Below are 14,287 nucleotides of genomic sequence, written 5' to 3'. Positions count from 1 at the left end.
TAAATTTCAGATGCTGGAGGAGGTTAAGGTTGTTGGACCAGGTTAAAATTTTTGTTGCAGGTGCCCTTTGATAGCAATATCTAAGTTACTGCAGGTCTGTACTTCACCAAACTTGCATGGATGGTGTGTCTTATGATACTGATGCACCAGACAGGCTTGAGTGCTGAATCTGAGCTATAGGTTTTGGATGCTGGAGGAGGTAAAGGTTTTTAGAGCTGGTTAAAGTTTTTGTTGCAGGTGCCCTCTGATGATTATATCTTAGTTACTGCTGGTCCGTACTTCACCAGACTTCCATGGATGGTGTGTCTCATGATACTGATGCACCTGACAGGCTTGAATGCTGAATCTGAGCTGTAGGTTTCGGATGCTGAAGGAGGTTAAGGTTTTTAGAGCTGGTTAAAGTTTTTGAAACCGGTGCCCTCTGATGATTATATCTTAGTTATTACTTGTCCTAACTTCACCAGACTTCCATGGATGGTGCGTCTTACAATACTGATGCACCTGACAGGTTTGAATGCTGAATTGCATAATATGATATTGTATTATTAATTTATTATTCAATCACATGATACTATTACTGTGACATCAGATATTGCAAAATATAAAATTGTATCCTATGATACTATATTATATATTCTATAATATTGTATCATACGATTTTGTATAATATGATATTAGTTTCTGTAATATAGAATTATATCACATGAAATTGTATAATATGATACTGTTATATTATATAATATCGTATCATACGATATTGTTTAATATGATATTGGTTTATAATATGATAAATTATCACATCACATGAAATTGTATTGTATGATATTGTAAAATATATTATTGTATCATATGATACAATATGTATAAAATAATATTGTATTATATAATATTTTACTTTATCACATAATATTGTATCATTTGATATGATACAATATTGTATCAAATAATATTGTACAGTGTATCATATGATACAATATCATATAAGGTATCAAAAATGATACAGTATCATACAATATCATACTATATTATGCAATATAATATCATAAGTTTCAATGTAATGATGTATTATGTAATATGATATTGTAATACAATACTATATTGTTTTATATATTATGATATTGTACTATTTGATCAAATACAATAACGTATAACACAATACAATGTCATATCATACGTTACTATATCATATTTCGTCATTCATTATTATGGTATTTTATTGTATTATATGATATATGTTGTAAATATGATAGGATGCAATATTTAATTTTATATCATTGTATTGATTAACATATGAACATATGATTAGCATACCATTTTTTAACAGATGATATACGATATTGTGTCAAAACCGAATCCATGAATATCCAAGATCATAAAGTTTGATTTTCATTTAATTTGATAAAGGTGGTCTCATAAAGGTGAAGTCTCATAAGGGTGATGTCTCGTCTCGGTGAGCTTTGTAATCTGTGATTTCCTATGTTTTGAATCTTCAGTTCTTTTAAAATATTTCCAGACCTTTGAAGTCGCTGGCAGCATTTTAGGTCTGTTCAATTTCTCAACTATGTGCTATCTAATCTATATAATAGACTATTTAAACGATGTTTAGTGAAAACAAATCATAAAAAATAAGGGTAGAAGACAGCCAAAGGTGAGAAAAGCTAGGTAACAGGTTCTTGGTCACGATAATTACTATATAAACACAGCCACAGGCGATAACAGCTATTTAGCAATTTCGAGGCGTAGGAAATTCTAATTACTGTATGTACAAGTGCAATGGACATTTTAAGTTTTAATACCGACGTTTTAATGCATTATTTAATAAATTTAGAAATATTAAAAAATATACATCAGAGTAACCGAGTACCGATTTTAGTATTCGATATGCGGACATTCGATCGAGTACCCGGTTAACCTTATTTCATGTATCATATGTTTCATATTTTTAGTTAAACTACTATATCTTTTATAAACATTATAGGTTTGATCTGCGCGACACTTTTACAAAGAGATGTCAGCAATTTTACGCATAAAAAGTTCAAAGTCAAGCAAAATTACACATTGTTGAATATTTAGTTCACGTTGACTCCATTTTCGTGATATTCGTGGGTGGTTCTCTCCCAAGAGTTCACTTCCTCGACATGCAGAAACAAATTTAGAAACACTTATCTTTTTAAACGAAACTGAAAACCGATATTTAAATATCATTTTTTTCACAAATGTAAGAATTGGGTAAATGACATATTCCGTCATTCCATCGTCCATCCCTCATTAAAGTAATGCAGTTTTCGTTAGCTGATGAATCAGACGGTTCTCCCGGGTACCAGTTACTAACGTTAATAAACGTGTTCGAATGATCCCATAAATATTGTCTCTCTGTGCTTCTGTCGTTTCCGCCTGTCCATGCGGTGCAACTAGTGAAATTGTTGCTGCCACAACTGTCTGCCAAAAGAAGACACAACAGTTTACATTGCTTCATTTAGGAATATTTACATGTACAAGTATGTTTCCCTATACTGTGTATAAACCTATAGAATAGCAAGACAGATTAATTTCTTTGTATTTCAAAATGTCTTTCCTCATATGAACCTATAACATAGTAATATATGCTGTATATTTACATTTGCAAATGTTATTGCTTATGTAAGCCTATAAAATAGCAAAGGCGTTCAATTATTTTCTGAAATGTTAAATGACATCACATTGACTACTGCACTCGCTAATTGTTTGACATAAACACACGCTTATAATTAATAATTCTAGGCAGTTTGCCTCTCTCATAAGTAAATAAAGTTATGAACAGCAATGCTAAAAAGTTCACCGAGATATGAACTTGATTGGTAAAAAATACCTTTTGAAAACCCCTTCCGGTTTCACAGGAATTGATCACGTGACTAACTAAGTTCCTTTTCCAGCTAACTTGATAACAGGATGTTCATTGCTCATTTCAACTTTTTAAAATAAGAAATAAACAGCAATTTAAAACATTCACCGGGACATGAAGTCGGTTGGTCATATGATCGAATCCTGTGAAGCCCAAAGGGCTTCAAAGTAGGGTTGATCACGTTCAAACCAACTTTATATCACGCTGAACTTTTTAATATTGCTGTTTATTACTTATATTCATGTTTGAAAAAGACAAATCGTTCAGAATTATTAAAATTACCGAGATTTTATGTTAAAAATAATCCAAGCGAAAAGCGATAAGCGCGTGCTATGATCATTGTGACTTTTTTAAAGATTTGATCACGTATCAACCAAGTTCATATCCCGCTGAACTTTTTAACATTGCTGTTTATTACTTATATTTAAGTTTGAAATAGACAAATCGCGCAGAACTGTTAAAACCGACATTTAATGTTTACAATAATCCAAGCGACAAGCAATAAGCGCGTATTATGATTATTGTGACGTTACGAAAATGTTCATACAGAATTTAACGTTTTCGCTATTCTATAGGTTCATATAAGGAAACCTATTTGCAAATGTAAATATTGACGTCATAGTTATTATCGCACACGCTTACTAGTATCGTTTATCGGTTGAAATAACGTAAACATGAAAAACACGGTTATGCGAATAATTCCGGGCGACTTTTTAGTCTTTCTAAAATATAAGAAACCTTTGCCGGGCTTCATGGGATTTTTTCACGGGTGCAACCAAGTTTATAATCCGATGATTTTTATAAACATGACGTGTTTTTTTTTTCTTAACAAAATAGTTGTGTTTATAAAATACTAGTATACAGAAAATTCTTTTTCTCCTACCCATACCATGAATCATAGTTTTCTTTGATTTACACGATCAACACTTTTATTCTTTAAATTCTTTTTATCCAATGAATAAATAAACAGATCGAACACACATAAAACCAAGCAAAAGAAAACCAAAAACAAACAAAATAGTGTCGCATATCCATCGGTTCCTAAAAAATTGTCCAGTGTCCTTGTTTGTGAATAACATTGAACATATAACGTGCGAGTACCCATTATTGCCCAGTATCCATTATTGCCTAGTATCTATTATAATTGCGTACTATCCATAATTGCCTATTGTTATAAAAACAGCAAGATTTCCGCTATCTATTCGTAGTTTATAGCTACAAACCAAAATGAATAAACACTATAAGAGTTGGGAACGTATATCAGCTGTATCCGTACAATGACACATGCCACTGAATCTTTGACTTGTATTCCATTTTGATGACAGGTCATTTTTTGTTTAGGTCCAACTTCGAAGAATATTAACCTCCGTGTTATGATTTTTGACAAAAATACGCAAGATACAATTCCTTCTACACAATATTTAAGAAAGAAAGCCGAGCATCTGCTTGCTTGTAAGACGCCATTTTGTTTGCAACCTGAGGCGGATCAAAGATTTCTCCACACGCACCTGCGGTGTAAATCAGAGGCGTTGCTAATAACTTTCACACACATTATTTCTTTTACTGGACACACTTAAACTAATATTTAAAAAGCTTTTAATAAAAAAACAATGCATTTCTCTAATTTTTAATCATTTGTCCAAAGAGATGTGAATCACACGTTTCCCCGTTTGTGTGCATGTGGCCGCAGGGACATTGAATAGAACATTGCTTATAATTGAATTGCGTTTATGGTATAAGTGTTTATGTTATATTCTTACATTTTATCTTAAATTGATAGATTCTTTTAAAAGTTTGGCCTTTTTACAGATTAATTAGAAAAATAACGAAAAGATATGAGCGGCAAGAATGGGTACTCGAACTTCCTGTAAATCGAAGGTCATGGACAGGGTTTAATTTTAGCCAGAAGTAAGTCGATATTGATGAAAATAAAATAAAAATTATTCCTCAAATGAAATGAATGATCAGTGCAGAGATTCGCCAAGAAGTTTTTACATGACAGCTTACATGGAGAGAGTAATGGAGAAAAATTGTGTATTTTTCAGCAATAATTGGTACTCGCACGTTAGCAATCGAAATTCCTGGGCCTTTCCGACAGAGCTCGAAAAAACACCTCGGAAGACATTATCCGACACTCGAGTTTGTACTCCTATGATGTCATAAATATAGGCAAATGAAACTTTCATATGACGTTAATAGCAGGAGTATGCACCCGGGTTTACTTACTTTACAGCTGACTATCTTGTTTTTTTTTTAAATCAAATCAGGTCATAAAGTACTAAGCAAATAATTCCTGGGGGTATTAAACTTATCGCACCGAACAATGTTAACGAGATGCTTCCCGAATACTTCTTAAAATCAACTCGTTTTTGTCACATAAAACCCGTTACTTAAAGAGGTTCGTTCCTCTGTTTTTGAGTAGCCATTTTGGTTAACCTCTATTCTAGAAATCATGCATCATATATAGATTCTACTCATTAATTCAAATTTTATAATGCCAATTAAACTATTTTTAAATAAAATAGTAAAGAAAAAATTACATATTTACAGAGTTTAGTATGGGACTATATTTTGTGGTGGAAGGTTTTTAAGTAGAAAATGAACATTTTTCATAACCCAGATGTTTAAGAGTACCGTCACTATAGCCTCCTTTTTTCCAGTGCAAACAAAATTTCCAAATATTTTGTGCATTAGGATATATTCATTTTGTTACAAAAAACATAATTTTACAATTTTTCAATACTTCTATCGACACATAATGGCAAATTTAACCTATATTTCATAAAGGTCAAGGAAAAATGATTCCTAATTTTTGCCAAAAATCAGCTTATTTCATGCAATATCTTAAATTTTAAATAATAGACTCATACTTTTTGTTTTATTTTCTGAAATTTTAAGATTTTTCTGACAAGTTTGTCATAATTTAAGAAATAGTTTTTTAGACTTTTAAATAATTTCATTATATGTTGAATTAGTAATGGATAAAAATAGGGTTTTATCAGTGCAAAAAGGTCAAAATGTCAATTAGGTGAAGAAATTGTAACATTTTTCTTCATGATAATTTTAATTTTATTTATTCTAAATCGTGTAAATTTGTATTTGATGCCATAGTTCATTTCGATAATAAAATATAGAGGGAAAAGCGATTTATTTGCAATCTGCACTTTCAGTGCAGAAAGGTCATATTTAATACACCGTAGCGCCAAATGAAGCATATAGACCCCAACATTTTGTTTTGAATTTTGGTTAAGCTATGCTTGCAGATTTTTTAAAAAACACTTTAGAAAAAACTTTAAGACTTTTGATCGCAGGTTCCAACGTCCTTAATGAACAGAGCCAATTCATTGACAAATATCTCATAAAACCAGGATTTATTTTTATTAAAGGTAAATGTGGTGTATTTTTAGTGAATAACAATAACATGATCTGATTATTTGCTTTACTACTTTATTTAAGGATGGGCTATAAGTGTATAAGTCAATCGAATAACATCGAGATACTAGAAATAAAAAAAAAATATCATTTTACTTGCCGATAAAAAATTCAAATGATTTGAATAATCACGCCTTAAAGGTCTTACACAAGGAAATAGCCAATTGTAGTTCCATATATATAGACTGAGACAATTTCTTTTCTTTCTTCCTATTTTAGCACCTTTTTTTAGGCCTATAGTAATGATTTCGGACTCAGTGGCTAGGAGAATTAACACTTTAATGGAATTGTCACACTAATTTCAATGGAACCATTTCTTTAGATGCGCATGATGCAACTTCCTGGATGGTGCTGAGCCTGTTTGTCAACATGTGGAACCCACGTGTACTTGGGGGTAGGTATGTTTACTCTCAATAATCGCTCTTAAAAGCATTATTTTTCTGATCAAAAATTTTTTCTTGAAGCATTTAACTAAAATTTCTCTTTCATGAATTATGTGCTGAGAGTAAAGTTAATTAACTGAATTAAAGCTATATAGTAACATATAATGAAATTGTTTCCTTGTGCAATTGTGTGAAACCTTACATGGGTTACGTGACACACATATCCACAACCACGGCGACGACGAGAAAGAGGGGTAGACCATTAGGTTTGACACATTTGGCAAGGAAAGAAAAGAGAGACAGATTCTCAAAATATTTTTTAAAGCTATCTTGTTTAAATATTGTAAAATTAAAAATTCTAAACCGGTGAATGTATGTTTCATACCACCTTGATTATTAATAATACTTTAATAGTCTGTCCCAAGATATTTATGTTGTTCATTTAGACGATTTTTAATTTAAAAAAATCACATACCTGTGGGAAAAGTGCAGTTAAAATCAAAGAAAAAATTTCAAAGATAACTTCATTCACACATTATCGTTTTTCCTCTAAAAATTTCATAGGAACTAAAACAGATTACGGAGAATGTTGACATCTTTTCTCCATTCGGAAGTCACTCGGAATACCTCGCATAATTTTTCATCGTTTTCATCAGGGCTTAATCATAGCTGATGCAATGGAAATTCCCCGTGGACTTTCTATTTTTAGCCGTGTATTGAAACATGACAATCTAGAGGATGAGTGGGATTTTTTCATACTACGAGGGTCAATCAAAAAATACGAAGACTTTTGTCATAGCTGTGTTACTTAACGTCATATCATTACTAAATTTGGTAGACATAATTTAGCAATAGTTTCAAACAATTTGCAAGAAAAAAGTAAATAAATTCCTTTATTTCTAAGAATTATTTAGAATCTAATCCTGCAAAAATGAGGTCACGGCGCACGGTCAAAATTTGTGTTATGTCAACAATGAACCATATAATGTTGAAAATAATATCTCTTTAAATTGTCTTAAAACCAAATAATATTAAGACCTCAATATAAGTTTTGTCTTGGTATTCTATGTTCCAAATAATGACGGGATATATTGTTTTGTCGAACAGATATTAGTATCTAAAGACATATAATCCTCTTTAGAATTGACTAAAAACATCGACATCGCCGGACGTCACGGCGCAACGCCAGGTACAAACAAAATGAATTTAACCGAGGTAAAACCCGACACAAGCTGTGAAAATGCCCAATGGTGCAAAAAATGAGTCAACAATTATTTTCAAGTTTGTGTTTCACTGTAATAAATGTTGTGGGGGTGGTGGTAATTGTATTTTGAATATAAAACAATCTGAAAGAGAGTAGAATATCTGTAAATATTTGGTCAAAAAATAATAAACCTCAATCAACGTTCAGTGTAATCCTTACTGTAAACTAATAGATACAGGGTTAGAAAATGAAAACTTTGAAGAACTAACTAATGATTCTCGAACAAATGTGTGCAAATAAGATGTTGAGTGGTTCAGTGAATTTTAAATTGTAAGGAGAAAGGCAAAAGAGACTAAGCGTGATATAAAGATGGATATATCTTTAAACTGTGCATATATAATCTTGACGTCATGTTTTGAACGTTACCGTGCGCCGTGGTGACAAAACAGGTTTTTTTTTAAAAAGGGGTAGCAAAAGTACCGTTTCATCAAATGGACTAAAACTTCGCATATCAATAACATAGGTGTTGGTGCACAGATTAATCTGTTAAGTATGACTTTCTGGGAAAATATTTGTTGATTGACCCTCGTATTAAATGAACATCGTCTGAGTAAAGAAGTATTTATAGATATCGAATAATTAAAGAAAATATTCGGCTAAAATATTTTGGGACAGACTTTAACTGAGTTCTTACTTGAGTTCCAGCTGAAATCGGCTCTCGATGTGTTTTTCCGAGCTTTGCCGTAAACGTCCGAAAAGTTGCTATAGGAACGCATGGTTCAAAACATTTCATCGAAGTCGCAATGCTGGGATGCAAGCGGGCTTTTTGCATAACCATACGAAATGAAACTCAAAAAATATCAAGAATTTTATATTCAATTGAACGATTGAAAAATATTGATACGGAAGTCTTTGAATATGATAGGGTGATTAATATACGGTCGGGCGTGATCAAATCTTTGATCACATCTTTGATCACGTCTGACCGTATTTGATCACCTAATTATACACAAAGAATTGTAACTTAAAGATATAATTAATACACATGTATAAATCCGTGCTGAACTATAACTGTTGATATAATGAAAGGTGGCCGATCCTGCAAATAGTGTCACTCATAAAATGAGTTGAGCAACGTCAATTTTATAACAATATTAGAGGCAAACCACCCAACCCCAAAATGACGCAAACACGCAAAATGTATATATTCATTTAAAAATCCATATAATCGTCTATAATAACCAAAATCACCGGATACAAATAACCATCTACCCCCTCCCCTCCATCTGCGAGATATCAAACAAATAACAATTACCTTTTATGAGAAATGAAGCAGCCAGCCAATCGGATTCCTCTTTACTGTTGATCTCCACAAGGTAAGAGCAAAGCTTCTGACACTCCGTTATAATATAATCATAAGTACTAGTATAATCTAAGAAATAAATGTAAAAAAAGAAGACAAAAAATGAATATTACTAAACCTGAAGATTAGTTTTCCACCTTATAACCAATGTGTACAACGTATTTAACTCTGTACTATAAGTTTTATTTTTATCAGAATCTCAGAGGCCCAAGCTATACTGCTCTTATTTTTTTCTATGGTGATGCAAGTTAGATATGCACAATTAAATACATTAATGTGTTGGCTGATTTGCTTTAAATAAGATGTATTTAACAACAACAACCAAAAAAAAAAAAAACAAAACCAAAAAAAAAAAAAAAACAAGAAAACAAAAACAACAACCCCCACCCCCCCCCCCCCCCCAAAAAAAAAAGAAAACCAACATTATTTTTATCAAACATTTTTTAGTCTTCCTTTTCAAATTACCTTGGCTTCTTCCCACGTGGCATCTTTTTCTACATAATAATAATGGTGTCCCATGTACGCCCTGTTTGAATCTGTAATAAATTACCATTAACATCTAAATCTGCACTGATAAGTTGTACAGCTTAAACTTAATAAAGAACTGAACTGAAAATCAAAATTTAAATATTTAACAATTACGGTAAGTATTAAAGCTGTAAATAGGTAATTAATTACCATGGACACTAATTTAAAATTATGAATCGCTATTTAATTACTCTTATTTGGTAAAAAATCATACGTAAACAAAAATTGATGAAGCTTTTACCGGTCTTCTACAAAATTCAGATTATTTTCTCTTTTTTTATTTGAAAATCAAAATTTAAAAATGTTATGCATATGATCATGGTAAAAAAATCAAACAAAATATGATCTTGCTTAATCTTAATTAAAGAAGTACTTAAATCAGTTTGTCTTTCACTAAATTTTAACCTAGAGGGGAAAATTGTCACATGGCAGAACAATTTTTCATGTAACATAATTTTTACTGTACATTGAATTTTTCTTTTAATCAAATTGCTCTCGTTTATAGCTAAATTGAATGTGCGTTGTGAATCGACTTTTTTTTTAACCTCACCGGTAACATTAATATAAAAACAATTTTTATAAAAAATACGCTCCTTTAATCTGTGTCAAAATGTAGAACCATTTTAACAAGAGCTTGGACTTTGGGTTGTTATGCCAAACAGCAATGTGACGTAAGCCTGTTTATTTCATTACTAGCCACTCAGCCATGGCTCTTTGAAATCAGCAAGATTTGTCTGGCTTTTGGGCTAAGACTACGCAATCGGTGCATATTTCGCTTGAAACCGCGTCATTTTAACTTGTTCTGACGCAAGGTATAGATACAGAAAATCCAAGGTCTTGTTAAAAAGGCTCTTATTAAAGACCGGGGTTGACCTAGTAAAATATTCACACTTTTGGAGAGGGTTTATACAGGATTTGCCTGTTGCCTAATCCATTTGATTACTCAACAAAATATGTTTAAAATAAATAAAATATCCACACGGACGGCAATTAAGCATATAAGGAGGCAGGCCACACCTCCACACTGATAACACTGCAGAGTTTAGTTATTTATAGATAGCTGCATACCACAAGCACGTGCTGATAAGAGAATTAAAAGATCACAAGGAACCTGATTAATTTTTATTATTTCAAATCAGCAAACTTGTGTGAGGTTCCACAGAGGTGTTTTCATAATAATGAGATATTTACCATGAAATTATTGGCAGTAAACTTACTTCTGAACTATCTTTGTATTAGAAAAAAGCATTTTCCCAATACTTTCAAATTTTGTTTTACAATATAACTGTGAATATTTGATGTGAAGTATTTTAGAATATACCAGTACTAAAATATCCTTTTGTGTTACCTCTGCCCTAATAAAATTCCCTCCAAAATACTCAGAAAAAATAATGGCGGAAAAAGAAGACACAAGTGTAATTTCACTGAGGGTCAATTCAGAGCAAAGAGAAGCAATTATACAGTTCTTTAACTTTAATAATTGGGATTTGGAAGAAGCAACAGGTGAAGGAATTCAGAGCAATGCTGATTAGACAGATGAGAATGGTGACGTGCTGGGGAATTTTGAACGGACTTTTCACATTCCCCAGGACAACAGTTTTGAGGAATGTCCCCATTGCTTATGCAGACCCTGTATAACCAATGAAAGAAACCATCAGATGTGGTGGAAACCAAATGTGAACCACCAAGCAGACGGAATAGTTCACTAAGAAAAGAAAAATATAAACTTTTCTGGACTATGCTGTTCCACAGAGGTGTATTTCAAGACCCTAGATACAAAAGCCGAAAACTTGAGATTATGCACCAAAATCCGAGGCTGTGTGGCGTAGTTTGTCATCGTAGGGATGTTTTACCGTCATGTGTTTTAGAGACAGTGAGAAGGTGGCTTCCAAATCTAAAAAATGTGCCATATATTGGACATCGCTGGGAGTAAAACCCTCATACATTTTTAATGATAATTGGTAATGTTTTCAATCAGTGTGCTGTATATCATTGATAACATTTTATAATCTCGAAGTATGACTGTAATTAATCCATCCATGAAGGCCCCATGCATTCATTGATAAGGAACTTGATACGGAGTGTAAAGCAGCAGGAAGGAAACTAGGCTGTAAACATGTGTGTGTTCTTTCTATTTGTATATGATTAGCAAAGTGATAACGAAGTAAAAAAACAATTACAAGGATTACTTTGTGTTATTCAGTTTTGAGGTAAGACAAGCTGTCCGCCATTTATGGTGAGTGCGTCTATAGCAATACCGGCATTTCCGGTAGAAATGAAAACAATAAGCAACTGTCAATCAAATCTGAGGAAATTAGAATTTCTGGTTCACTTCAAAACTTTAAATGAAAATTTCAAGAGAAATAAAGCATCTATAATTGATCTTTTATTGCCTGAAGAAGCCTTTCAGTTGACTTGAGTTATGGAACAAAATTATTTTAAAATTTTTGTTGATAAACGTTTAAATTCAGAAATTTCTTCTCTGAAGTGAAAGGTGGCAAGAAAATTGAAATTTCCTCCATTTTACTCATTGGCTGCTATCTATACCAAACCCCGGTCTTTAAGTTTAGTTGAATAAAATCGCCGGCCAAATTACAGAATAAGTTTCGATATAAATTTATTTCTTACCTTTCCGGAAGCGAAGTAGTTGGTCATTTTTCGGACTCAAAAACTGATACGAGTAGCCTGTCTGGTTTACGCAATGGACTGCGTTGCACTGTTTGTTTGTTTTGTTGAAAAAAAACCCTGTGCAATAGCTATCTTTTGTGCACAGCGTTCCGCATTGCAAAATACTAAAATTTAAATAAGACACCGTTTAAGGGTAGTTAGTCGCCTCGATGTCCACTACAGAGTAAGAAACACTTCTCTGCTTACAGAAAACTTCAAGAAATAGAGTGACGAAAACATAATGCGATGTTTGGAACATGTTTTCTTCTGCGTTTCCCTTTACCGTCTGTTTTTGAACAAGTCGTTGCGTTAATTTTTAACTTAAAAACGAGATCGATTTCTTGATTTGTAAATATTTCATCGTCAAATCCACCCAATACTATATGTGTCTCGATCGTGACCTGTATATATGAATGATTTTTAAAGTATGCAAATTAACATTTAAAAAAGAGGTTTGGAGAAAACGAGTCTCTTTGAAACAACAATTGTATGCAGCTTGTTTTGTTTGTTTTTGTCTGTCCACGAAATATACTGTCTGCTTTATAGTTTATATTGATACTATTAATATGAAATTATTTAGATGGCTCAGCTTCAGATATCTATGAATTACAATGTATCTGGGGAATCAAACATTCTTTGCATTATTATGGGGAACATTTGCGTGATCAAATCCAACAAAGCCCAAAGTATTGCATATTTCGTTTTTGTTGGACTTTTAATCCCATGTACTGTCACGATTAATGCAACAATTGCCCACGAATTGCTAAAAGTTAAAAATCACCATTATTTGCCATGTCAGACTTGCGATAACTCTACAGATGGTGCTTTTTCGAACCTAGTACGACTCGACTACGATGTCTGCTCGACTATGTACGATGTTTGTGCGATAACAGGACGAATTGTGGTGATTCAAATACGATTAAGTAACGCACACTTTGAGATCTTCGTACAAGCAGATAAGATGGGAGACGATTTTTATACGATACTCTTACGAATGAGTACGAAACTATACGATTGATACACGATATTCCCACGAAAAGTTACGAGTTTATACGAATATGTATATGTAACTGCGTGGTGTGTTAATTTATAAACTGATCATTATACAAATTAATAATTGCATTTTTGCGCAAAATACTTACCTGGATTTATTTTTTTGTTAATTTGACAACAGAAGATTATACAGAGTAATATTCCAATGAATTATAAAAAGAATTTGAAAACGAGTTCACGTAGTGTGGGTTAAGATTACCAACGAATGCCAAATTGAGACAATGTTTGCAACTGTGACTAAAATTGTTTTAATAGTTTGCTGACAGACGTTTATTAATTGTTGTATTTAAAAACGAACAAGAAAATCGTACGTTGGTTTGTTATAGTTCATAAATGATTTAATAATCATGAAAGCGGCAGCAGTAACTTTTGATTTATACCATGAAAATTATTAATGAAGAACAAAAATGTTTTGGTTTTTTGTAATGAAAACATTACAATTATATATAAAATTTCGAAAGACGATGTTCTGCAAGTAACTTACATAGACACTGGGTGATGTACTTAGTAATCAAAAGAAGAATACTATTACGAAACACTGACTAGGCTCGTATTTTCGTACTAACTCGTAGTTCACTCGCAGAACTCTCGTATTGCAATCGCCCTCGATCGCCTGTTTTCGTATAGTATTCGCAGCAATTCGAACTACATTCCCATTTATTTGGAGGACATTTGGGGAGGACTTGAGAAACAATCGCATAAACTCGAAAAATACTCGGGGTAGATCTCAGAAAATTCGTAGCAACGTAAGTTCTACGAAGTTTCGCGATTTTTCG

At 32.4% G+C, this 14,287-nt stretch overlaps 1 pseudogene; it reads right to left on the bottom strand.

The window, feature by feature from the left end:
- Positions 1-2,194: 2,194 nt before the first annotated feature.
- On the bottom strand, positions 2,195-12,765 carry LOC128170976 (C-type lectin domain family 4 member F-like; annotated as a pseudogene).
- Between the last annotated feature and the right edge of the window lie 1,522 nt (positions 12,766-14,287).

Source organism: Crassostrea angulata, chromosome 2 (genome assembly GCF_025612915.1).
Source record: "Crassostrea angulata isolate pt1a10 chromosome 2, ASM2561291v2, whole genome shotgun sequence".
In the NCBI taxonomy this organism is placed as follows: domain Eukaryota; kingdom Metazoa; phylum Mollusca; class Bivalvia; order Ostreida; family Ostreidae; genus Magallana; species Magallana angulata.
Note: the sequence above shows the minus strand (reverse complement) of the source record. Positions and strands in the feature narration are given on the sequence as shown.